General features: G+C 38.5%; 1 protein-coding gene and 1 long non-coding RNA gene across 3 annotated transcripts in view; both read right to left on the bottom strand.

Moving 5' to 3' along the window:
* LOC147484484 (uncharacterized) overlaps nucleotides 1–26,636 on the bottom strand; it is an 85,055-nt gene that overhangs the window by 47,445 nt on the left and 10,974 nt on the right. The window lies entirely within an intron of this gene.
* LOC147484486 (uncharacterized) lies at nucleotides 25–18,510 on the bottom strand. Its single transcript, XR_015203648.1, has 3 exons — nucleotides 18,385–18,510; nucleotides 17,034–17,097; nucleotides 25–135 (listed from the first exon to the last, which is right to left on the bottom strand). It is a non-coding gene; the product is annotated as an uncharacterized LOC147484486 (long non-coding RNA).

The raw sequence follows: 26,636 nt of genomic DNA, 5'->3' as shown, positions 1-26,636 counted from the left end.
CCATGGCACTTGCGGGGAAGGATCGTTCTTGATTGTATGAACCCATTGGATTTCCCCCATAAGCAACAACATCTCCAACGCTCCTTCCAGTTAATCCAGGACCAATGGCTGTCATCGTCTCAACTGCTTCTCTGCCTGATTAAGGGAAGAGAAAGACATGTCAACAATTTAATCTCACCCTACACTTTCATTTGTTTTTTATTGTTTTTGCAGCAGACGTGTTGGAAATAAGGTTGGATAGACGCCCACCAAGATAAGGATAAACCACTGAGTATAGGACTCTATCCTATCTGATATTAGATGAGTATAGGACTCTATCCTATCAGATATTAGATGAGTATAGGATTCTATCCTATCAGATATTAGATGAGTATATGACTCTATCCTATCTGATATTAGATGAGTATAGGACTCTATCCTATCAGATATTAGATGAGTATATAACTCTATCCTATCTGATATTAGATGAGTATAGGACTCTATCCTATCAGATATTAAATGAGTATATAACTCTATCCTATCGATATTAGATGAGTATAGGACTCTATCCTATCCAATATTGAGGAGGTGGGAACCTCTATAAATAGACCCCCACCTCTCACATATTAATAATCGAACAACAAGAAAAGCTCTCTCTCCTTTAATGGCGACCTCCAACATTTTCTAAAGTAGAAGCCCGATGAATTTGTGGAGATTCCATAGGTGGTATCCTCCCTAGCCATTGTTAGTTCTTGGTTCTTGGTTCGTGAAAAAAAAAAAGGTTGCTTCGGATTAGGTGGTTGGAACTTGACTCGAAGCAAAGTTAAGAAGAAGAAGATCTTGAGTGTGTCAAGAACATCTTCTCCTCGTAGATCAAAGCTTGGAACTTCAAATTGAAAAGTCGCGTGACCAAGGTACGATCTTTGTTTCACTGCGCTATTTTATGCATGTGGTATAACGTAATTGTATATATCATAGGAATCATGCATGAGATATCGATAAAATCCTACATTGGTATCAGAGCCAGTTTTCCATGGTTTGCATGCTTTTGTTTGCGGTTTTGATCTTGTGATCTACAATTTTGAAAAACTGTGGTTTTTTCAAAATCTTTTAATTAATTTTTAAATAATTAGGTTGTTTAAAATTAATTAGATATTGCTTAATTTTTTTTGCAAAATAAATTATTTATGGGAAATAATTAGTGGAAATTTTTTTCTAGGAAATTTTTTTTCTTAGAAATTTTTACATGGAAATTTATTTATGAGATTATTTCTCTAGAAATTTTAGGATTTTTTCACATGTATTTTTCCATGATTAAAAATTGACATTAGGATGTTTATTTTTACCATGCAGTAATTATTTGAATCTGGATTTTTACTATTGCATGTATATAAAATTGTTTGTTTTCTATCAACGGTCATATGAAAACTAAGGCACAATGCCTAAGTCACATAGACCCGAAACTTGTAGGAAAACTGAACCAGATCTTGGGAGACGGGCTTCCAAGAAACGCATGACTGCAAAGCAATATAGGAGAACTTTGAGCCCTCTTGTCTTGAAATCGATAAGATAGAGACAGAGCCACCATCACCGAGAATATACACCAAAGAGCCCAGTCCTATGAGGAGATAGGAATGAGGCTCGACCACTTAAATCTCTCCTACATCGATTATGGGGACGATGCTAAGGAACCAAATCCATATGATGTGTCATCGTGGTTTATTTTCCCACCTCACGGGAAACAGAGGAAGTGGCTAGTAATTTTCGAATGGGTGATAGTGATTTGTGAGGATGAGGATGACTCCCCACAGGCACCCGGGAAGCTTCTAGGTTCATGGTTGACTAGCTCTGTTTAGTTCTACATTTTTTTGAAAGATAGGAAACTCTTTTTGTAGAAACAATTTTATGAAATGGAAATTTAAGTAGTAGATTTTTGCATATTCTATGTTATTGATAGTCAAATGCATTGATTTTATTTAATGGCTAGAATCATGCTAGTAGATTATCATGATCATCTCATATGTGAAAATGTGGATTACTTAGATTTAAATTTAAGAGATGATTCTTATTAAGTAGTATCTTATTTTTGGAATTCAAACTTGATAGAATGGCACCCGATGGAAAATCCCGTTCGCGATGCTACACGAAAAGGACTTGTTAAACGATAAAATTACGAACTTTGGTCTAGGAAAGTTAGGCTAATTCTGGCAGATAGGAAGGTCATTGATGTAATAAGCGAGACAAGATGAGAACCTACACATTTGAAGGATTAACACAAGCTGCTTATCTTGTTGTACTTAAAAAGTACAATGAGTATACAAGCAAAGATAATGTTGCCCATTGCCATACTTGGCACCATGAGGAATGACTTCATGATGCGGTATGATGGCCTTGGATCGCAAAAGAGCTATGGGAAGCAGTAAAAGCGGACCTTGGGGAATGCGACTCTTTGCGGTGTGAGGAGGCTACAAATGAGCTTTGACAAATTTATCAAGCTGCCCCATACCTCTATGACACAACATTGCGCGGTGATGAGAAACATGGTTCTTTGAAGTTAGCCCAAGCGGGACAGGTCTGTCAAATGAACAAAACAAATTCAAAGTTTGTCATTAGGTCTTTACCTAAAACTTGGGAACAATTTTCGTCTTATCTTGGACGATGACGACAATATCACAAACTTTGCACAGGTGCAAAGGAAATGTGAGCTTGAGGAACAAAGGCTTCTCAATGAAAAGCCACGTTGTTCAAACCTGAAGCAAATGTTGTCAACTCCAAAAAGAGGAAGGCTCCTTGGAACAAGAAAAGTGGAAAAGGGAAAGGCAAAGGAAAAGGCCAAGCCTAACCCACGACAAAAGAAACCTAGGAAGTCGATAGACATGACTAGTGTTGAATGCTTCCGTTGTCATCGATGGGACACTATGCTAGGGCATGTCCTTCTCCGAGGTGAGTTTTACTTTAAAATCTTGTCAATGTGATAAATATTGTCATCTTTGTCGATTCATCACAATATTGGATTGTAGATTCAAAGAAGACGACAGACCACATAAGCGGGATAGGTCCCTATTTGAAGATTTCAGGAAACTTCCACAAGGAACTTCGGAGAGTCCACATGGGAAACCAAAGTGTTGCGATGTTTTGGGCATGGGCACTTGTAGGTTGGATTTTTAGTGGTGGGAGATCCATCCTTATTGAAGAAGTACTCTTTGTACCCTCAATTAGGAGAAATCTTTTATCGGTTTTGAAATTACTTCAAGAATCCTATGTGTTTAATTTTTTCCCGAGAACTTCGCTTGAGATATCTTTAAATAACGGTTTGATAGGTCATGCTTATTTAATGAATTCTTTTATGACATTACACTTAGCACAAACTGAAGTTTTATGTCTAAAATGGTTGGTTGCCAATTGTGGCATGCTAGACTAGGACATATTGGACACAATAGGATAGACCGCTTAGCAAGGGAGGGTTATTAGGTAACTTAACCTCTGTTAAAATGGAAAACACGTGAAAGTTGTCTTGCTTTGGAAAAGCCACCAAGAAACCTTTTGGGAAAGCCCAAAGGGCAACTTATCCTTTACAACTTATTCACTCGGACATCGTGGACCAATGAATGTAATGACAAGGCATGGGGCTTTGTATTTCATTACCTTCACAGATGACTATACGATTATGGGACCGTGTACTTGATGTCTCACAAATCGGCGCCTTGGACTATTTTAAAAAGTACAAGAACTTAGTTGAGAATCAACTTGATAGGACAATAAAGGCCTTAAGAACTGACCGCGGACGTGAATATCTTTCTGATGAGTTTAAGGAACTCTGTGAAAATAAGGGTATAGCTAGACAGCTAACTATTCCTTATACCCCTCAGCAGAATGGTGTCTCTGAGAGAAGGAATAGAACCCTGCTGGACATGGTTAGATCTATGATGGCTCAGGCTAACTTGTGATAACCCGTAAAAACAATAGTATCCTAATATTAATGTTACAAGAACACTAATACGAAATCCTACCGTTCTTACGTTTAAATCAATTCTTCTTACTCTCAAAACATAATCATGCAATACAACAAGTAAGGATTCGTTCCACTCTCAATCTATCAAGACTAAATAGAATTCAACTTATCAAACCCAAAGAACAATGGTGAGAGTGATGTGTTATATGAAATATCTATTCTATGATTATACTACGGATTCAATTTATACTAGCATATATAAATGATTCAACTACAGAAATACTAACTGGACTCTATGATAAGGAATTAGGGGGATTGATTCCACCTCGAATCCAACTTAACAACCTAGCGTAGAATGTTGTATCTCAATTCTCACGTTCTTACGGCGAGAATTTTGAGTTCTAATCCCTAGTGTTCGTGGCATTTCTACCGAATACTAACTAGCATGTGAGGTCGTCCACCCATTCTCATGGCGAAACACGACCTTCTAGAGTGGAATAGAATCTACAACCAATTCTATACTAACCACTAAGTTTTCATCAAGGCTTCATCAACCCCTCTAATGGAGGTTTTAGCCTTGAGTCATCAAACTAACATTTCCCATTGAATCTAAACTAAACATAATATAAAGATTGAAACTTGCTAAATTTAAACCTTAATAGCAATTACTCATGCAAGAATTATTTCAATCTAATAAAGACAACTATTGAATCTAAGAATTAAACTAATTTAAGTAAAGGAAATGAACAAGATTATCAAGAACACTAATTTATTTATCTAATGAAATCAATAACAATAATTTAATACTGAATTTAAAGCAAGAATAAAAATAATTAATTAATCTGAAACTAGATCTAGAACTAAGGTTTAATGGCTACTTTTCTTATTCTAACCTAATTTATTTTCTAACCTAACTATCTACCATTAACAAAGAGCTAAGCTTTTGTTTTTATACATCTAGATCCAAAATTCGTGCATGGGCTTGGAGCCATGTTTTGGGCGGAGAATCGGGGCCCAAACCCAGTCTTCAAATCCAAAAGGCCTCTTCAGCTGCAGTTGTCTTCCACAGACTTTTCGTCCACTTCTGCTCCTCTGATTGGGTCAAGGCTTGGACCATTGCAAAGTTCTTTCGAGCGGTCGTTTTGACATAAGGTAGGTCCAATTCAGAGGTCCGAGTCCAAAGATATGGCATTAGGAAGTTCTCGACTTTTGCTCCTTTATCTCGCTAAAGTGGCACATTTCGCACATAATGGACTTTGAAGCCTGAAATGCATAAAAACACGTAATCAGTATTAACTCTTACTTATTATTCACATAATTGGTCTAACAAGTATGATTATTAAGGGGTTAAAACTACAGTTTTGGGCTCTTATCAAACCACCCCAAACAAAGACATTTTGCTTGTCCTCAAAGCAAAGATGAGAAATTAGAATAAGTGACCAAAAATGGAGTTCTAACTACTCTCGTTTCGCTGAGTGCGATTGCATTGACCATATGCAACAAGGCCTTAAACCACTAGGAATTCCCTAGTGGACGAGTTATAGCCTCGTGAGAGTTTTTCGATGAAGGTACTCACAAACTTCATCTATCTTCAACGACTAAGAAAATAAAACTATTGTTTCCTTATTCATGCTCAACTATCTATACATCTCTCTAGCAATTACATAAGAATAACCCGGTCGGAACCCTAAGCTAATATATGCATAATAATCAATCATCTAAAATAAACATATAACAATGAGTAATCTATGAAATGTAATAGCAGGTCCGTTTATGAAAACTTCGAATAAGCGTCCTTAAGTAGGTCCTCACATAAATGTCAAGACAAAACCCTCTGATTTTTCCACTCAAGTTTAAGCTACTCCGGTGTGCGGTGGGCACACTTTTACCTTACAATCTCAATGACAACAAGGAAGCCGGGTCGATCAAACACATCACGCCACTTACTATCACACTAACCTATTCCTAATTGAGCTAGAGGTCTTTATTAGGTGTTGCGGGGATTAGGAGATGGTTTAAGAAGGAAGGAAATGGATATTCACAAAGGACAAGTCTGAGATAATAGAGTCTTCATATTATGTAACTTAGAGAAAACCTTGTTATTTTCTTTTGCTTCTATACTTTGTTTCCATCCTTAGCCATATTTTTCTTTTTCTTTTCTTTGGCTTTTGACTCCCTTTATTCTATTTTTGGAGTTTTTATTTATTTCTATTTTTTTTTTCTTTTTTTTTTTTTTTTTTCTTTGGATGGAAACTTCTTTTCTTTTTCTGAAGCAACTACTAATTTTTGTTTACACAGGTTTTTCTCTTTTTCTTTCTTCACTCATTCTATTCTCAGACTTATTCTAAATTGGGTAGGTTGATTTATTCTTTTTTTTTTTTTTTTTTGTTTTGTTTTGTACCCAGTGGAAAGGAATTGTGGTGTATGGAAGGCTAAAGAAAAGGCTCGAGTGGCGACTAGCGGAAAATAATTCATAGGTTTGAATTTACGGCTATATCGATCCAAAAAGGCCTAAATTCTCGCTTAGGATATGGCATAGTGATCAAGCAAGTGGGACGTGTGATTTCTCTATCCGGATTTTACTTCTCCTCCCTTGTGTTATTTCTCAAATGTTTCGCTCATATAAGGCTTTAGGCTATATTCTCACAGGATTTGTAGAATAAGTACTCTATCCTAGATTTGAAACTTCTTCGCTAACAATCATAGATACTCATGTAATATATTTATAGATAGATGCAAAGATTATTACCTACATATTAACCTAAGTTTCTAACAATTATTACGATGCAAAAGCTATGTGAGACATCTAGATTGTTAAGAGCATAGAGAAAGAAAACAATACCAATATTCCTAAGTGTATAGCATAAACTTATTTATTTATATTTTTGAAATTTTTAACTTGAAAACAAATGCATATTATACATTTCTATATCCTAACGGATGCCTTAATTACACGCGTGTTTCTATGCCCCCAAACACAAAACATGCTTTGTCCTCAAAGTATTTAAATAGAGAGGGTAGGAAAAATACCATGGAAACGCGTGAAATTCGGAACATCTGCAAAACAAGGTTATAACATACTAATATAGAAAAAGTAAAGGCGACGCAACTCTATAAGAGTTCCATCCATTATGGGGTTAACAAGAAATAAATTGCTTGGGACATAAGCGGACACTAACTGAAACTAAAACTTACCTCCACTCCGGCGTTTTCGTCATCCTCCTCTTCTATATAAAGCGGGTTCCTTCGCATCCTGCCATGCCATTATAATTTGCCATGCTTCACGCCATTTATCATCTATGATTGCTAACCTATTAAGCGCCACTTGGTCGGATGGGGTGTAAGGTGCAACCTGATGAGGTTGTATATATCCTCCACCCTTGCCAAGTCATTGCACGGAAAGATCGGATAATACAATTGGTGGGTCTCACAATGTCGACCCCAACCCAGTCCGTGAAACGGGCACAAAAAACAGGGAAGAAACATAGTATAATACGACAACTAATATAGGCATGCATAAGAAGATACTTATGCCTCATGCTATGGGCTCGTGCTAAACTAGACATTAAGGTCTTAGGAAGGTCATATAGCAGGGGTTCCTCAGCTAAAGCAAGGAAAACATCGCCAAGTGGCATCATTCGCAGAAGAAAAATGTCACCCCCCTAATATGTTTAGCATGATAAAGAACATTACCGTATCACATTAAGGGACAAGCTACCAAGGGCTACATTATATGTCCCTTGGTCCTCTACACGGAAAATGTCGGACCCATAAGCCTCATGCAAAAAGTCATAAGTGTAGACATGCATATTATCTACCCAATAGCATCATGGGTCTTGTATTTCAGTGGGCATGGCAAGTCCAAGAACAAATGCTAGCAAGAACCATAAGCGGTTCCCAGCCTACGTGTGTGATCACCTCGCGAAACCAAGCACCATAAGTAGTGCTTTGAAACAAATCTTTGAAAGACTGTTACGGTATTATTGTAGGAGATGTCATCACAATAACTCATTGAATAGCTCCACAAAAATCCTGGAATGACCCTCTGAAAATTTGAAAATCGCGTTTTGCGGAGGAGAGGCGCTTCGTATAAATGGCGAGTCGCTCTTTAGGTTTTGAAATTACGGTGTTTGGCGTGGTCGGCTGGCTTGAAGCGTAGCCTTCTGAGATTTTTGATTTACAGTGTTTTAGGGCGAGTCGCTCTGCTTGAAGCCTGGCGGTAGCTCGAACAAAATTCGACAAAAGTGTAGAGAAGCGGGGGCCTCAGAAGCTGAAGGCGGCCTTCGTAAAACTGGCGAGTTGACAAGAGAAACAAGAAGAAAAAGCTTGGAGTGAAAAGTGAGAGATGATTGTGGGGTGTAGTGTGGGTTGTGAGTGTAGAAAGATGGAAGTTTAAATAGGTTACGGGTTTCCAAAGCGAATCGGCAAGTTGCCAAATTGTTTTTAAAGGCAATTTCGGAACTAAAAAGCGCCAAACCGAAAGCGGAAACTATCCATAGTTTTGATTTCCTAACAACCCTGGTATCTCTTAAACTTGGTTTAGAATAGTAACTTCTAAACTCTCCTATATATCATGCTACCACTACAAAAAATCATAGATATGCCGATATCGGCCTAATTTTCAACTCTGACTCCAAGACAAACTCTAAAATGGAGGATTTTCTACAAATCATGATATAATAAATAATACCACCCCCAAACAATTCGGGAAGGTGGGATTAACAATAAAATCCATGCACAATTTGAAAAGAACAACATTATATTAAAATTGAAATTCAAACAACATTTAACTACCAAATTCAAAGTTAACTACGGAATTTAACAATCGTAACATCTTATCTACTAAAAATAATAAAAAAAAAAACAACATCAAAACAACAAGCAAGATGAAATCTAGCTACTCTTCAAGGGAGCGAGGTGGGGGTAAGAATAGGAATTTGGGTGATCAAGAATGGAAAAACCAAACACCCCACCCCCAAACAAATTTTTGAAAACAGGTTTGTAAAAATTTGTTTTAAAATGTGGGTCTTTTAAAGTCAGATTCCCGAGACTTAATGTGGGGTCATTTTACGTCAGATTCCCCTAGACTGTGCACACCCCCAAACAAGCATGAAACTGGGGTGCCACAAAGTGGATGATGCGTGGTTAACTATAAACAAATAGTCGGAAGAGTTGGGGGTCTAGCCATAAAAACATGATACTAAATGCACCCCCAAACAGAATAATATTGTATAATTGGAAGCAAACATGTAAGCGAATGAATGAAAACTTATGCAACATATCAAAGCATATATGCAAACCATCATGTGATTGTTGTTTTAAATAGTTGAAATGACCCGAAAGATGAATTATTGATACTTTAGGTAAGAAGGGAATGAAGTGTGGATCCTGGTGTCTTTCATTAAGCTCAGATGAAGAAAAATAAGACAAACTAGGTTTTTCCCTATACTCGGTGTAAGCGTGGCTCTCAATTACCGGCATGGTGTGCTCAGGGGAATGTGTGCTAGGCAAACACTCTTCACTGTGAGGGTTGAAAAAATTATAGATGGTCTCTGAGGCAATTGGCTCAAGGGCAAAATCGAGGTTCCTTTTAAATGGTAGGTGAATGGATGACTTAGTTATGGTAGATGGTTGGATTATAGGAGGTGGTAACTTAGGTGGATGGTGGTTGGTTGGTGGTTCATCGGGTAGTGGATCCTCACATGCTCTTAAGAACTCTACTTCTGGCTTAGCTGAATCCACAAGGTTGTGGTTCATGGCTTTATCTTTAAGATTTTCCTCTATTTCTTCCATTGTTATTTCCTCAGCTGCTAAACTGAATTGAGATTCACATTGCTCTAAAGATGTAACTTCCTCGTTTTCTTGCACATTAACTTGTTCATGCCTTAGATTTGAATTGTTAATCTCCATGTCCTTACCATCTTCCTCTAAAACACTACAAGTATCCTCAATGGCCTCATTCGAATGTGTCGAGACATCATCCAGCCGAGTGCGGTTTGCAAACTCAAAGGCCTGGACATGCTCAACAGGAGGGTCCATATTACGAGAATGCCAATAGTTATCAAATTCTTCCTTCGTCACATCTTTATAAATATCTTCTAAAGTGTAATCATTAAATTCATCATCGGTGGATCGATTGGGAAGTTCCACCGGAGACATCGCTCAAGTTTGAGTGGTCATCCGAAACTAGTCCTAAAGAGTAGATCTACAAGAATTTCCTCATCCAGGTGGGGTGTGGAGTTAATATCATGGTTAATGGGAGGGTCTTGGAAGGTAATGGTTCATGAAATGTAGGGTAGGTGTGAACTAGGTTATTTGGGTTAGTTATGGGAATAGTGTCGATCCGGCATGGTAGAAATGTCCGGGCGTAGGTGAACCTAGTATCTTTAGGTTTCGGTTTATTTCTGAATTATTAATTTGTTTTGGGCCATCATTTCATCGAATGTTGTTAGCTGAGGTGAAGCTTGGTGGTGTGGGTGCGGTTGGTATGGTGTTTGATAGTCATTGGTGGAATTACATGAATAGTTTGGATGACTAGAAAACTCTTGATTATATGAGTCACTATAAAAATTTGAAAATTGAGGCTCATAATTATTATTATATCCTATAGTAGGCTCGGACTCTTGATATGATGGGCATTGAAGCCCAATGGTCGGGACTACCACAACATGAACATGGTGAAGGGTTCCCATAATAATTACAAGATTGCTCTTGATATGATGGGCATTGAAGCCCCAATGATCGGGACTACCACAACATGAACATGGTGAAGGGTTCCCATAATAATTACAAGATTGCTCTTGATATGATGGGCATTGAGAAGCCCAATGGTGGGGACTACCACAGTATGAACATGGTGAAGGGTTTGCATAATTATCATATGATTGTTGGTCTACATATTGATATGCCATATTGGTTTTCAAATATATTATAGAGCAATTAATATGCAACCACAACTCTAAGCATACATTTCTAGATAGGCGTGTGGTATTTCGTTTTAAGAAAACAAGCCTGATTATACTAGAATTAAAACTCCTCGACGAGAAGAAACAAGGAGTGAAAGAAGGAGTACTGAATGCCTCCTTGCTTAAACTTCTGAATAGCGTCTTGTATACGCGATTTGAGTGTATTTAACAAGTTAGAAACACTAAATAACTTTAAGGAATAAAATATGCATTTACCTATGAAAATTGGGAACATTGGGATGAATTTTCCTTGTTATTGGTAGCGGGTAGTAGCGGGTTGGCGGGTCAAGGTAAGTTGAAATTACAAATTGAATAAAGGCGGGTCGCTCAAGCATGGTATCATCGAGGGTTTTCAAGTTTTAGGCCTTTTATATCTTTACTCCAAAAATCTTCACCGCTTGATATTTTTCTCTCGTGAATCCGCGGCCCCTATGCGAAAGCGATTGAGCGATTTCGAAAATTCAAGAAATAAGAATGAAAAATTAAAAGGGTGGGTGGGTAGAGAATGGGGGATTGCCCCTTGGATTCAAGCAATTGAATTCTTGTCTTGAACGAGATTAAGATGGCAGCAGCGCCATTTGATAACCCGTAAAAACAATAGTATCCTAATATTAATGTTACAAGAACACTAATACGAAATCCTACCGTTCTTACGTTTAAATCAATTCTTCTTACTCTCAAAACATAATCATGCAATACAACAAGTAAGGATTCGTTCCACTCTCAATCTATCAAGACTAAATAGAATTCAACTTATCAAACCCAAAGAACAATGGTGAGAGTGATGTGTTATATGAAATATCTATTCTATGATTATACTACGGATTCAATTTATACTAGCATATATAAATGATTCAACTACAGAGAAATACTAACTGGACTCTATGATAAGGAATTGGGGATTGATTCCACCTCGAATCCAACTTAACAACCTGGCGTAGAATGTTGTATCTCAATTCTCACGTTCTTACGGTGAGAATTTTGAGTTCTAATCCCTAGTGTTCGTGGCATTTTCTAGAATACTAACTAGCATGTGAGGTCGTCCACCCATTCTCATGGCTTAAACACGACCTTCTAGAGTGGAATAGAATCTACAACCAATTCTATACTAACCACTAAGTTTTCATCAAGGCTTCATCAACCCCTACAATGGAGGTTTTAGCCTTGAGTCATCAAACTAACATTTCCCATTGAATCTAAACTAAACATAATATAAAGATTGAAACTTGCTAAATTTAAACCTTAATAGCAATTACTCATGCAAGAATTATTTCAATCTAATAAAGACAACTATTGAATCTAAGAATTAAACTAATTTAAGTAAAGGAAATGAACAAGATTATCAAGAACACTAATTTATTTATCTAATGAAATCAATAACAATAATTTAATACTGAATTTAAAGCAAGAATAAAAACTAATTAATTAATCTGAAACTAGATCTAGAACTAAGGTTTAATGGCTACTTTTCTTATTCTAACCTAATTTATTTTCTAACCTAACTATCTACCATTAACAAATAGCTAAGCTTTTGTTTTTATACATCTAGATCCAAAATTCGTGCATGGGCTTGGAGCCATGTTTTGGGCGAAGAATCGGGCCAAAACCCAGTCTTCGATCCCAAAAAGGCCTCTTCAGCTGCAGTTGGCTTCCACAGACTTTTCGTCCACTTCTGCTCCTCTGATTGGGTCAAGGCTTGGACCATTGCAAAGCTCTTTCCGAGCCGGTCGTTTTGACATAAGGTAGGTCCAATTCCGAGGTCTGAGTCCAAAGATATGGCATTCGGAAGTTCTCAGCTGACTTTTGCTCCTTTATCTCGCTAAAGTGGCACATTTCGCACATAATGGACTTTGAAGCCCTGAAATGCATAAAACACGTAATCAGTATTAACTCTTACTTATTATTCACATAATTGGTCTAACAGGTATGATTATTAAGGGGTTAAAACTACAGTTTTGGGCTCTTATCAACTTGCCTATCTCATTTTGGGGGTGATGCATTGTTAGCAGACATACTTAACTTAACCTAGTTCCTTCAAAACTGTTGACAAAACACCTATGAACTATGGACGGTAGACAACCCGTTTTGAACTACCTTAGACCATGGGGTGTGCGGCCTTTGTCACTTCTCAAAATCGAGAATTTGGAAAGTTGAGTGCTCTGGAAAGAAGTGTATCTTTATAAGATCTGATTGAGACTTCTAAGGGGTATGTCTTCCTAGGGAGGATACTCAAGGGCATGTCACAGAAATAGAAGCACGTAACGCGTCAGATTCTTAGAGGATCAATACCCAATGAGGGGTGAGGTTGATAAGGATATACAACTTTCTGAAGTTGATAACCTTATAGCTGGCGATGAACAAAGGCGAAGATGAAACTTTCATCAACCCCGATTCTAGTAACAATGGCATTGGTCAAATGATTGATCAATCCCAACCTCGTAAGAGTGTTAGAGGCCATATCCCCAAACGTCGGTTTGAGATTGAAGGGAGATAAATATGACCAATGCACTTACGAAATATCGATGAACCTAAAACGCGTTCAAGGAGGAGGCTATTTACGGGTCAATACAAAGTAAGTGGATGGAAGCTATGAAGGAAGAATGGAGTCGATGAAGAAAAACAAAGTATGGGACTTAGTTGATCTACCTCCAAACGGGGAGATCTATTGGGAACAAGTGGGTTCTCAAGATCAAGAAAAATGCACGGAAGGAACATAGACAAATTCAAAGCTAGGCTTGTTGCAAAAGGTTACACCCAAAAGAAGGAATAGACTATGAGGACACCTTCTCACCAAGTAGTGAGATTTGCCTCCATACGTCTCCTCTTGTCAATGGTTGCCCATTTAGATTTAGAGCTTTTACGGATGGATGTCAAAACTGCTTTTCTCAATGGAGAATTACAAGAGGAAATCTGTATGGATCAACCCACCGGTTTTTCAATCAAGGGTCGGGAACACAAAGTGTGTAAACCGAAACAGATCCATATATGGTTTTAAAACAGGCCTCTAGGAGGCGATTGGAATCGAGATTCCATGAAGCAATGCTTCAAGACAAATTCGAAATGGTAAATGAGGACCATTCGTATATGTCAAGACATCTAAAAATGGTTTTGTGATTCTATCTCTATATGTGGATGACATTTTGTTAGCGGTAACAATAAGGCATTGATAAATTCCACTAAGGAGTGGTTGTCATTAAACTTGAAAAATGAAGGACATGGGTGAAGCAAGTTATGTCTTAGGAGTTAAAATAACTTCGTGATCATTGGCCCAAACGCTTTGTTATCTTTGTCTCGGGAGACATATATCAAGAAGGTTTTGGAAAGATTCAACATGGTGATTGTAAGCAAGTGGATCTCCCAAGAAGTCTAGGAGAGTCTTTGAGTTCTAAAATGTCTCCCAAGAATCCTCTTGAAACTTCGGGTTATGAAAAATGTACCATACCCAAGCGGTCGGAAGCCTTATGTATGCAATGTTGTGTACAAGGCGGACATCTGCTATGCAGTTAGGTTAGTATCAAGGTTCCAAACAAATCCTCGGGTTACCGCATTAATTGGAAGGTGTCAAGAAGATAATGAGGTATCTAAAAGGCACCGTGGACTACTCACTTGTCTACCAAGGGAATCTTAAAAGCGATTGGGTACTCCGATGCGACCGGTGGAGACCTTGACCTTGAGAGGAAGTCAACTTCGGGATATACCTACATAATGAATGGAGGTGCTATATCTGGAGCGACAAGCAAACTTCCATAGCACTTTCAACTATGGAAGCCGAAATATATGCATGTTGCTCCGCCACACGAGGTCGGTGTGTGCTCGACGATTCATCAAACACTTGTCGGTGTTCTCAAATTTCTTGAACCGGTTCATCCGGATCGACAAGCATGGCTGCTCTTGCATATGCTAAAGATCCAAAGTACCATGGAAGAACCAAGCATATAGAGTTAAAATACCACTACGTACGACAAATGATACCGAAAAAGAAAGTGGTTCTACAACATATATCCACTGATCAGATGGTTGCGGATCCACTGACCAAACCTATTCCAAAGGAACTCTTCCTTGCACATGTAAAAATGCTTGGGTTAAAGAGGATGTGATTATGTTAAGAACACTTTGATGGTTTAATGAATAAAAGTGCATTCTTTCGGATCGATTGCATTCTCATTATAATTGTTTATCATCTCATATGTATGTCAATAGGGGTTGGTTGGTTCACTCACATGAGCGATCACTTCCATTTTAAACGATGGGAGTTTAGCTTGACAAGTCACTAAACCTTATAGGAAGGGTGGACCTAGTGGCGAGTCATGCCCCTTCTTATAATTGGATAAGAAGAAAGCAGGGCTTCATAGGGAAGATTACGTCTAAACCTACAAGCGGTTGTTGCCAAGTGGGAGCATAGTATCCTTGGAATTGTCATTAGGGATGACAACACTTGCATGGTATGAGTGGACATACAGATATCTATTGTTGAGTAAACAAATTAGATACTCTTGCCATGACATGTTTTCACACAACATGTGTATAGTTGACCACCGAGAGCAAGAAAAGAAATATCCCTAAAATTCTTGCTATGTGAGCTCTATTGATATATTTTTGTTTAAAACATATCGAATGGTACCCTCCTTGAACTTTTGACCTTGTCAAGAAAATAAGAGGACTACTCGTAACTTTGGTTTGCTCCCCACAAGCTCTTACTAAAAGGTCATTTGGATGCATCTTGGGAAGTTGGTAGAACTCGCGACAACAATGACTTAGCGTGCAAAGGGTAAAAGAAGCTGAAGGTTTATCACACAATCCTTTGGGATTCTACGGCGGGACAATTGATGATAATTGTGAATCATGTGATACGTTTTTGACTTTATGGTGTGGACTCATAGGGATGAGTGCTATTTGTCAAAGTGATGAAACAAACAGATCTTGGGGTATACACACACTCTCCGGATATTAGGTTTTTCGGATTCATCTTCTTTAAGATCACTTTCATGGTAGATCACCGCGGTCGTGCTTTTCATTGCGACTTGCTACTTCGGAGATATCATGATACGTGTGCTAGGGTCACACGAACCATTTGCCGTGTGAGAGACACACAAATGGCTAAGCATTCTACTTAAATGCTTCTCTTAGAAACCTTCTTCGGCCGTTGTGGGCGAAAGTGGGAGATGTTGGAAATAAGGTTGGATAGGCGCCCACCAAGATAAGGATAAACCCGAGTATAGGACTCTATCCTATCGATATTAGATGAGTATAGGACTCTATCCTATCAGATATTAGATGAGTATAGGATTCTATCCTATCGGATATTAGATGAGTATATGACTCTATCCTATCGATATTAGATGAGTATAGGACTCTATCCTATCGGATATTAGATGAGTATATAACTCTATCCTATCGATATTAGATGAGTATAGGACTCTATCCTATCGATATTAGATGAGTATATAACTCTATCCTATCCGATATTAGATGAGTATAGGACTCTATCCTATCAATATTGAGGAGGTGGGAACCTCTATAAATGACCCCCACCCTCTCACATATTAATAATCTGAACAACAAGAAAAGCTCTCTCTCCTTTAATGGCGACCTCCAACATTTTCTAAAGTAGAGCCCGGTAATTTGTGGAGATTCCATAGGTGGTATCCTCCCTAGCCATTGTCGAGTTCTTGGTTCTTGGTTCGTGAAAAAAAAAGGTTGCTTCCGTTAAAGTGGTTGGAACTTGACTCGAAGCAAAGTTAAGAAGAAGAAGATCTTGAGTGTGTCAAGAACATCTTCTCCGTAGATCAAAGCTTGGAACTTCAAATTGAAATTTTGTGACCAAGGTGCGATCTTTGTTTCATTGCTTATTTTTATGCATGTGGTATAACGTAATTGTATATATCATAGGAATCATGCATGAGATATCGATAAAATCCTACAAGACGCATAGTAACCCTTGGATCCTCAAATTTGTTAATACTTGCCATACATTTGTTTCTGTCAATCAAATAATTCACGCAAATAAAAAACAACTAATTATAATGAAAAAAAGCACAATACCAAAATCAGTATAGTAGGCTGCAATTGCCCAAAAAATGTAATTGAATGTCATAACTACAAACAACAAAAATGAATAATTGAACAGTGAACCATACCTAGCAAATACAGGTTTCACTTTGTTACTCTACAATCTGCAAACATTCATTCTGCAAAGGGGTCCTGCAAAAGATAACCAAATTAAACCATGACACCACCACTCAAAACCCAAATTTGCAATGCATATCCCCCGAGTCATCAAACTAATACCCATAATTTAAGAAAAGTGTGAACTCATAGAATACGATCAAATGATTCATAGAATACCCCCAAATAATCATTTATGCCAACCAAATGAAATCCCCATAACTGAATTCAATAAACCCAATCTAAAAGCACAAAACTCAATATAATTCACATCATCCACGATACCAAGTTTGCGTCTTTCCAATACCCAAATACATTTGCCTCAAAACCCACACCAAAATAATCAAAGTTAACAAATCAAAATTTACCAAATTAAAGATTTTTTTTTTTTTTTTTTGTTGTAATTATGGCTTGGAAAAATTTAACAAATTCCATTCAATACTATAAAAGTGATGGTCTAGATAATTAAATTGCAGCACGCGATCAATGAAGAGTAGACTAATCTCTAATAAAAAGACGGGGAAGATCTAGTTCTCCAGAAAATTAAAGCATGGAGCAAAGTTATCTAGTCCAGTACGTAGACGTTGAAATGTTAAATGCACACACCAAACTAAACAGGTCGTATACATGGAGAGTTAAAGTAGAAAGTTACAAAGAAATTAAGGGGTGGTTTGTTTTTTCGAGCCTATGAATCTTTGAATCTTTGAATTTGAATGGCTCATCCTCGAATGCTAAATGCTGATTGCTGAATTCTAAAAAACATGTTTGTTTTATATTAGAATAACCTGGCTCTGAAGGCTGAATATAAATCATTCGGACAATTTTACTCATGCTATCTATTTTAAACACTAACTTGATTTTTTGTTAAACAAAATATATATTATATTTGAGGAGAAGAGATGGATTATCGAAAAAAATAAATGATAAATAAATTTATTTAAAATATGCTTTCACAAATATATTTTAACAGTTTATTTTCATATTTTGTTTATTTTCAGAATATATATATGTAATTCTATTTTTAACAAAGTGGATATCATTCACCCAAAAAAATGAAAAAACCCGTGACGCCAACATCAAATTTTGAAGAACTTATTTTGAAGCCATAAAAGTCAAGGTAGGAAAGTAGATGGGTTCTTAAGAAAAGGCAAGAAGGGACTTTTTGTTTCAAGTATTAGAATTCAAAGATTGAGGAAGAAATTTTGGTCTTTGAATCTTTGAATGCTAAAAGTACTACTGAATGCTTAAACTACTTCAAAAAAACAAACAAGTTTTGAACCTCTGAATGCTTAAAACAAACAACCCCTAAATCTAACTTTATACCAGGAATGAAATCTAAACTCATTTTCAGATGATAGTTTCTATCTTTACAAATCTCTTGCACTGAAATGTCCCATTCCTTGTAATGGACATTAAGCCCGTTAATAGATCATCTTCTCTCCATCATTGCTCCGGACTTTTTTTGCACCGGGAATGGTGAAAAAGAGAGACAAATGAAAGCAAAATAACATTCAATAAACAGATCGTGATTATATTTGTTATAGAAGGAAGAATGGTTTGTCAACAATCAAAGAACATACACGTTTCTTTGAATATATTTGCAAATAACAATATGATGAGAAACTTGAAGAATCGAGAGTAGTATTGGTTCCAAAGCATGATTCACAATCTTACCAATAATGAGAAGGAACAAAACCAATAATAGAAAATAACGATGTGGTTTCTACTCCATTATGATGGCGAGGGATAAAGACATGGGAAGGTTTTTGAGATGGGATATGTGGGTTCCTCTACATGAATCTCTTTGGAACTCATTTTGTCTCGTTCATTAGTATTCTTGAACTCAAGAATGAATATATTCTTTTAAGCTTTCATTACAACATTGGATGAGGTTCACGAATTGTCAAAACAACCATCAATGTCTTCAGTAATATTCAAAGAGAACCCTCTTTTTCGACAATTAACCCAATTCGCATCCATCTGGTAAAGAAAAAACTGATTTTATCGATTTCAAGGAGAGTGGCTTTTTCAGGGGATTTGCAAGCAAAAAGTTGGGAAAAAGTTTCAAATCTAGGAGCGAGCTCTCTTTTACTGTTTGCAAAAGAGGTGGGAAAGGCTTTGGTGTATTTATTTGTGGTAATTAAAGTCTTAGTTTATTAAATAATGCAATTATTGCTAATTAAATGACATTAATAGTAATGCGTACAAATGAGAATGGTGTGGATTTGGTTTTCTAATATACTCCCACATGAAAAGACTAATTGGCCCTATTTAAAGGTGTTAAGCAATTGTTTTATTTAAAGACAATATCGGTACTCAAAATTTATAAACACATAAAAAGACAAAGTAGTCCTCATTAATAAATATCTAGACATTTGATTTTATTATTCATCAAGGGTATTATGAGTCAGAAAAAGTCTCGGATGAATTTAAGAGACCACGATCATTATAGGCTATACTAGTAGTAGAGATTTCAATTTGTATATTTATCGTCCATATTTAAAGTCATGTATGATCTTTTGAAGTAGCGTTAAGTGTTGCCAATAAGCATTTCAATTTTGGAAGGCATGATGAAAAGAGATAAAAGATGTGGGAAATCGATTGAGTTGGTGGAAGTGGAAAAAAATCATTGGTTTTGGAATCTTATTTTTGCTTTTCTGTGGATCCAAAATAAAAGCCTATCGATTTCATGAGTAGAGTAGAGTAGACAATTCAACTTTGGATACCAGGTTGAGCGTTTTAGACTTGGAATCATCAATCACAATCTCTCCGTTGCGTTTCGTGCAACCCTTTTCTCCACAAGTATACAAAGATCAGTAGGACAATATATCACCAATTATTGGGTGGATGTGAGGGAGTAATATACACTTCCAGTAAATATTAAGCATGTGTCCAGCACACCAAGACGATCACACTCATCTACGCGTCCAGGTCGCTGAAGATCAGTTCATACAGGTCAAGTGACCTCATCAGCATCCTGAATGCTTTTCCCTCAGATCGTCCACATCCAGAACGGTAAGCGTCCAAAACGCTCATATTGATCATCACCCCAACGGCTAGTAACGTATGGCCTGACTGTCACCTTAAAAACTAGAGTTTCAAATGTGCTCGCCATTACTCCACCGCAGGACGCCTTTATGGCTCTTTAAGTGCCATCAAGTCCAGAACTTGACTGGACGCGGGAGAGGGGGAGGCGTAAGCACCCTCACCTATATAAAGAAGAGGAGAAACTACGTCTGACCTGATTCAAGTCTCCCCTAAGCAGAAAGAACTTGATACGTAAGCAGTTCGTCCAAACGAACTAGGTCAAACTCAATCAATCAACCCATCTCCCCCAAATTTCCTACTCTAGTAAGGTTAAACAAAATATAACATTTACAGTGGATTTTAAAATTTTGGTTTAATTGCAGAAATATACAACGTACTCTGGTCCATTTAACATTTGCATCAACATAGTATTATTTGTAACAATTGTATCAATGTACTATTTTTGAGTTCACAATTGTATCAACCTGTCAATTTGATGAAAGCATGGAATTCATTAAGGAAATGCGCTTTGAACCGAATGCTGCTGTATGGGGGTCTTTGTTAGGTGCTTGTAGGATCCATTGCAACCCTGAGCTTGCAGAGTATGTTACAGGATATCTTTTTGAACTGGAACCCACATATTCTGGGAACTACATACTCTTAGCAAACATTTATTCAACAGTAGGAAGATGGGGAGATGCAGCAATGATAAGAATATTGATGAAGGACAGAGGGGTGACAAAGCCTCCAAGATCAGGCAGGAAAATGTTGCATTGCGAGCACAAGTGGATGCGCAGAACCCAAATGGTGCCATAGCAGAGGACGGTATCAATGAAGTTAATCAGCAGATTAACGAGCTGTCGCAAAGAATCGATCAGAGTGCAGTCAAGAAGGACGCCACTCAGATCGTCCAAAAGATGCTGAAGACATATTGTGCGTCCCCCTTCACTGCTGAGGTACTTAGTAAACCCTCCCCTCAAGATTTCATCTAACCACGCTTTGCAATGTACGATGGCAACACATGTCCTGGTCAACATGTAGCTCGCTACATTCAGAGCCTCGCACTCTATAGTGCTCAGGAGTTCGACCATCTCCACTGTCGTTTGTTTCCTGCAAGCCTTAAAAATGGAGCTCTCGATTGGTTCTTCTCACTCGAGCCAGACTCGATAAAGAGCTTCGAGAGTCTCACTGATCTATTCACTAGCCAATACGTCCACAACAGATGTAAAAAGGCTGACCTAGATTCACTTTTCCAGCTATCCCTGGGCAAAGATGAAGACATCCGCTCCTTCTTAAGACGGTTCAAAACCGAACTGCTATGCATGGAGAGCGGCCTCAAAGAGTCGTTCGCCACACTGCATTCACCAATGCCTACCGTGTACTCAACACATGGCTGTCTAGATCGCTAATAAAAGAACGTCCATAAACTTTAGCAGAGCTGTACACCAGAGTAGACAAATATATCAAGCTACAAGAAGGCCTGAAACGTGAAGGCCTAACAAAAGAACAACAAGTGGTAGCGATCTCTAATGACGCCCCACATTCTAAGAAGCGACCCAGATAGCACGGACAGAAGTCTGGAGACAGAGCGCACCACAGTCGTGAGTTCGCTGTACTTACCCGATCTCCCAGTTACATACTGGAGAAAATCAAGAAAGCTTCCTATTACTGACCTGAGGTACGGCAGCCAGATGATCAACCAGGAAAGCCATACTGCGCCTTCCATAGAGCAAAGTGTCACAACACCAACGAGTGATGGGGGCTCAAGCACTACCTCCAAGACCTCGTTGAATTGGGACACATCAAGCATTATACCAATATAGCCGATGGCGACCTGCGCCATAAGCTCATGGCTCGCAGATAGTGTAGTAAATCTCCAACTCGCAACAATGGCCAAGCTCGCTCTCAGCCAAGAGGACATCCCAGCGACCGATCCTGTCATGACAGTTGTCAACACTCATCTGACAGAGACAACGACAGGACGATCAACATGATCACCTTCCAGGACGATTCTATTACGTCCACCAGGGAAAAAAGGAGACTAGCTGAGTAGGCGCTCTCCAGGAAGTCTACAAGTTCTCCTCACAGGAAGCACCTGCCTCACGCACTTCAAGTTGCAGTTAAGGCGACATAACTTTCACTGAGGGCGACCTCAACAAGGTTTGCCTCCCCCATAATGATTCCCTAGTTGTCCACGTCAAAATCAGCGACTGGACAGTGAAGCGCGTCCTGATCGACCCAGGCAGCTCATGTGACATCTTGTTTTATCATACCACCAAAGAGATGAACCTGCCCAAGTCTGTCTTCATAGATCCAATAGCACCTCTCTATGGATTCAATGGCTCTCGAGCTCATAGGCTACTTAGCCGCAATACTTCTGACTAGTTGAGGACCTACATTTCTAGGATCAACTCAGTGCAGAACGCTCTCAACAAGCCGAACACGCAATCGAACTCAAACACTCTCAAGAGTTTAAACGTTCTCAAGCAAAAACGCTCTCTCGAGCTCATAGGCTACTTAGCCACAATACTTCTCACTAGTTGAGGACCTACATTTCTAGGATCAACTCAGTGCAAAACGCTCTCAACAAGCCAAACGCGCAATCGAACTCAAACACTCTCAGGAGTTCAAACGTTCTCAAGCAAAAATGCTCTCTCGAGCTCATAGGCTACTTAGCCGCAATACTTCTCACTAGTTGAGGACCTACATTTCTAGGATCAACTCAGTGCACAACGCTCTCAACGAGCAGAACACGCAATCGAACTAAAACACTCTTAGGAGCCCAAACGTTCTTATTCGAGTTCAAACGTTCCACAGAGCTAAAATGTTCTCTACAGCAATACGCTCACTAAAGCTCAGATGCTACTTAACACTACAAACTATTCTCTAGTCACGACCCTACATGCCTTAGGTCAACTAGAGGCGACGCGTTTACTCGAGCACGAAAGCCCTCTAAAGCTGCAGCATACTCAAAATTCACGGCATACACTTCTATGTCAAATTCCAGATGCACACATCAAAGATAAGAACTAGGTTTATTCACATACACAAACAGTAAGTCTAATACTTCAAGAGCAAATGATGCGTTTTATAATACAAAATGCGAACCGCCTGAACAAACTCAGGAAACCAGTTCGTAAACTAACCGATTTGCTGGGTTTATCCATAAATCCAGCTCGGTCAATTCACCAGTTTTTGAAACTACCGAACTGCCACCTATGTGGAAACTAGTTCGTCAAGTATCTTAGCAACTATAAAGAAAAGCGAACTGCCCAGGTTACCCCAGGAAATCAAGTCTAATGTATCACAACAGGCAATATCAGAACAAGAAAAATCACTCGCAACTCACAAAGTCAAGAAGCATCAGGCAAATTCTCAGTGGACAGGGGCTCCAGTACGTTCTCCGCGGCGTTCCCCTCAGCAGCAACATTTGATGTACTAGCATCATTCACCTCCGAAGGAACACCAGGAGCGACCTCATCAGTATGGGGCTCAACGACCTCCAAAGCAGTCGCAACTAAGGCAGGAACATCACATGCATCTTCCAATACATGTAACATTGGTGTCACTACACCAAAAAAGGCATTTATCAACGACTATATCCGTTACTTATATTTTTACTAACGCTTATATCCGTTGCCTCTGGGGCGTCACTCTCACTTAGGCCAAATTTAGTAACGGATATAACTGTTATTGATAATAATTTTAGTAACGGTTATATCCGTTACTAAAATTCTTTGTAACGAATAGGCAACTGTTGAAAGGTCGTTTAAATTTGTCATTTCTAACGGATATAAATGTTAGTGAAGCTTGGGACCCTTCCATTACTAGCATTTAGCGTAATAGATATAACCGTTACTAAAAAACAATCCAGTGCAAAAAAAAAAAAAAAAATCTGGCGCCAAATGGTTTCCACCCTGTACAAAGCTACATCACATCTGATTATCCACAATCCATCTTACATACGAAAATATTACATTACATTACAACTCAAGTAACAAGTGAATAAAAAAAAACCCCACTCAGAGTACATGTACTGGAAGCTCCGCGTTCATGTTCCTCCTTTAAGGCCTTGTAATCTGCCTCTAGCTCGATATAGTCAGCATCCAAAACTTTGTAAGCATCAGTAGCTTTCCGGGCGGCGTCCTTACAATCTCATATTCTCCCACGTGCCAGCCACATGCTAGCTATCGTCTCACATCAGTTCGTCATACAACAAGCACCGACCTCAGTAGCACGATTGGTATTTCTGTGCACGTCTGTTCGCCTTCTCACATATGTTAAACATGCGTCACCATTCTCTCTCATCAGATCGCTTCTATGTACAAAACGATCTACTGAGATGGGGCTGTGTGAGGGAGTAATATTCTCATCCAGAAATATCAGACACGTAACTAGCATAACAGAAATACCACACCAACCTCACATCCTCGTCTTCCGAGCTTGTTGCATAACAATTCACCGTATGCAAGTGGTATACTTAGCTCGCTTCAGAGCGACTCACATCATCAGCTCGCACGTACACCCCGATCTAAGATATTCGTCCTACGAGCTCACTCCAGAGTAGCTCAACTCGCACACCCTCATGCAGAACGTTCCGTCTAGTAACATCATCCATCATCCAGATGCAATCATTACCAGAGCCATGCTTACACAATCCATTACCGCAACGAACTACTGCAACCACTCTCCATCATTACAGAATTCCTACCAACACCAGCCCTACACGCATCCCAGATCTCCACCACACATCTGTATTTGTCAGTACACGTGTTGCGCAGATCTACATACTCAACAACTATAAATACCACCTGTATGAACTACGTCAGACCTGATTCAACTCTCCCCCTAGAAGCGAGAGCTTGATACGTAGGCAGTTCGCTCAAAACGAACTCGGTCTTTCCCATCTTCAAACCCCTTCTCCTCCATCCTACTCACATTTGTAAGGCCAAACCAATACACGCCTTTATAGAACTGTTATCGCTTTCACCACTTTGTTGAAGGAGTGTGCTCCTGTGGCGATTACTGGTAAATGGTCGATTTGACTTTTGAGCATCAGTAAAAATCTCAAATCTGCAGGCAGGTTATAGAAAGGTCGAGTTTAGTATTTGGATTCTGGGGAGACTAGGAAGAACTTTTTCTTTCCACAATTCCGTGGTCTCTCAGCTTCTTCTGAGAAGCGTGTTGTACAGATACGGGAGTTAGCCAAGATTAAGTTCTACCAAAGCCTCAAAGGCTCAAACAGTGTATAGCCAAGTAGCCAACCTAACATATCAGGAAATAATTTTAAGCCAATCAACTCCGTTCAAGGCCCTATATTAATAAGAACGAACCATTAGTCAAGCTGAAATTTTTGCCTGTGGCCTGTGGTGAGTGACAATCACTGGGGTTTTGTAACTGCATGTCTGCATCTGGTTTTGGAAAACTACTGACTTCAGGCCATGCTTGGGACTAGTCAAGCTGCACTTGAGAAAATGGAAATGAGCCTCTTAATGCAATGTGTATGCAATATTGTACATTTTTTATCACATTTTCAAGCTCGTGGAATATGTATTCTACTTGTTTTCATATTCATTGACCACCCATTGTAGATATGCAATATTGTACATTTTTTATCACATTTGCTCTCACAAAACAGATACCCAACACTAGAGTTTACTACTTACTTCTATGCCAAAAAAAAACCCAATTGACGCATTTGATCAAACAAATTAACATTAATAACGACTAGAAAAAAAAGTATGTTATGCACACATACAATGAATGGATTACAGTTGTAAATTTTGCTGTTTAATATTGCAGTGGTATAAACGAAGAAGAACTCCAATGTCCAAACATTTTTGAGTTTTGAGTTTGTAAAACATATTAGGGAAGAAAATGAGGTTACCAAAAAATAAGAAAAAGAAGAAAAAACAAAAAAACAGAGATCTCTTTTTTGGATCCGAGCTTTTTTTTTCTAGTCTTAGTGGATCCGAACTTTTTAAAATAATAATCGAGCTTTTTTAAGTTTTGAACAAAAAAAAAACAAAAAAACAGCGATTGTGGGGTAAAAGAAGAGAGATCTCTTTTTAAAGTGGATCCGAGCTTTTTTAAAGTTTTGAAGACTGAAACGGAGGATTCACATTTGGAAGTCAATCAAGTACACGTCGCAATGCTCCTATATATTACTACACCACATACCTTTTAGTTTATACAATTCGCAAAGATGATTTCAAACCTCCAGGCATTTACATTACTTAACTTTTACATCATCTTCTTAACAAAACCTTGTATGGCCACCTCTGGAAATGAGACTGATCTTCACTCTCTAATCGCTATTAGAGATGGAATTCAAGGCGGCTTAAGCTCCTGGAACCAATCTTTCCATTTCTGTCAGTGGCAAGGCATTAAATGCGGCAAGCGTCATCAAAGAGTCATAAGTTTGAATCTTTCCAGCCAGAGTTTGGCTGGATCGTTATCGCCTCATATTGGAAACCTCACTTTCCTAAGGGTCATCAACCTATCACACAATAGATTCTCCGGTGAGATCCCACAAGAAATTGGTCGTT

Source organism: Coptis chinensis, chromosome 8, assembly GCF_015680905.1.
Source record: "Coptis chinensis isolate HL-2020 chromosome 8, ASM1568090v1, whole genome shotgun sequence".
NCBI classification, from domain to species: domain Eukaryota; kingdom Viridiplantae; phylum Streptophyta; class Magnoliopsida; order Ranunculales; family Ranunculaceae; genus Coptis; species Coptis chinensis.
Note: the sequence above shows the minus strand (reverse complement) of the source record. Positions and strands in the feature narration are given on the sequence as shown.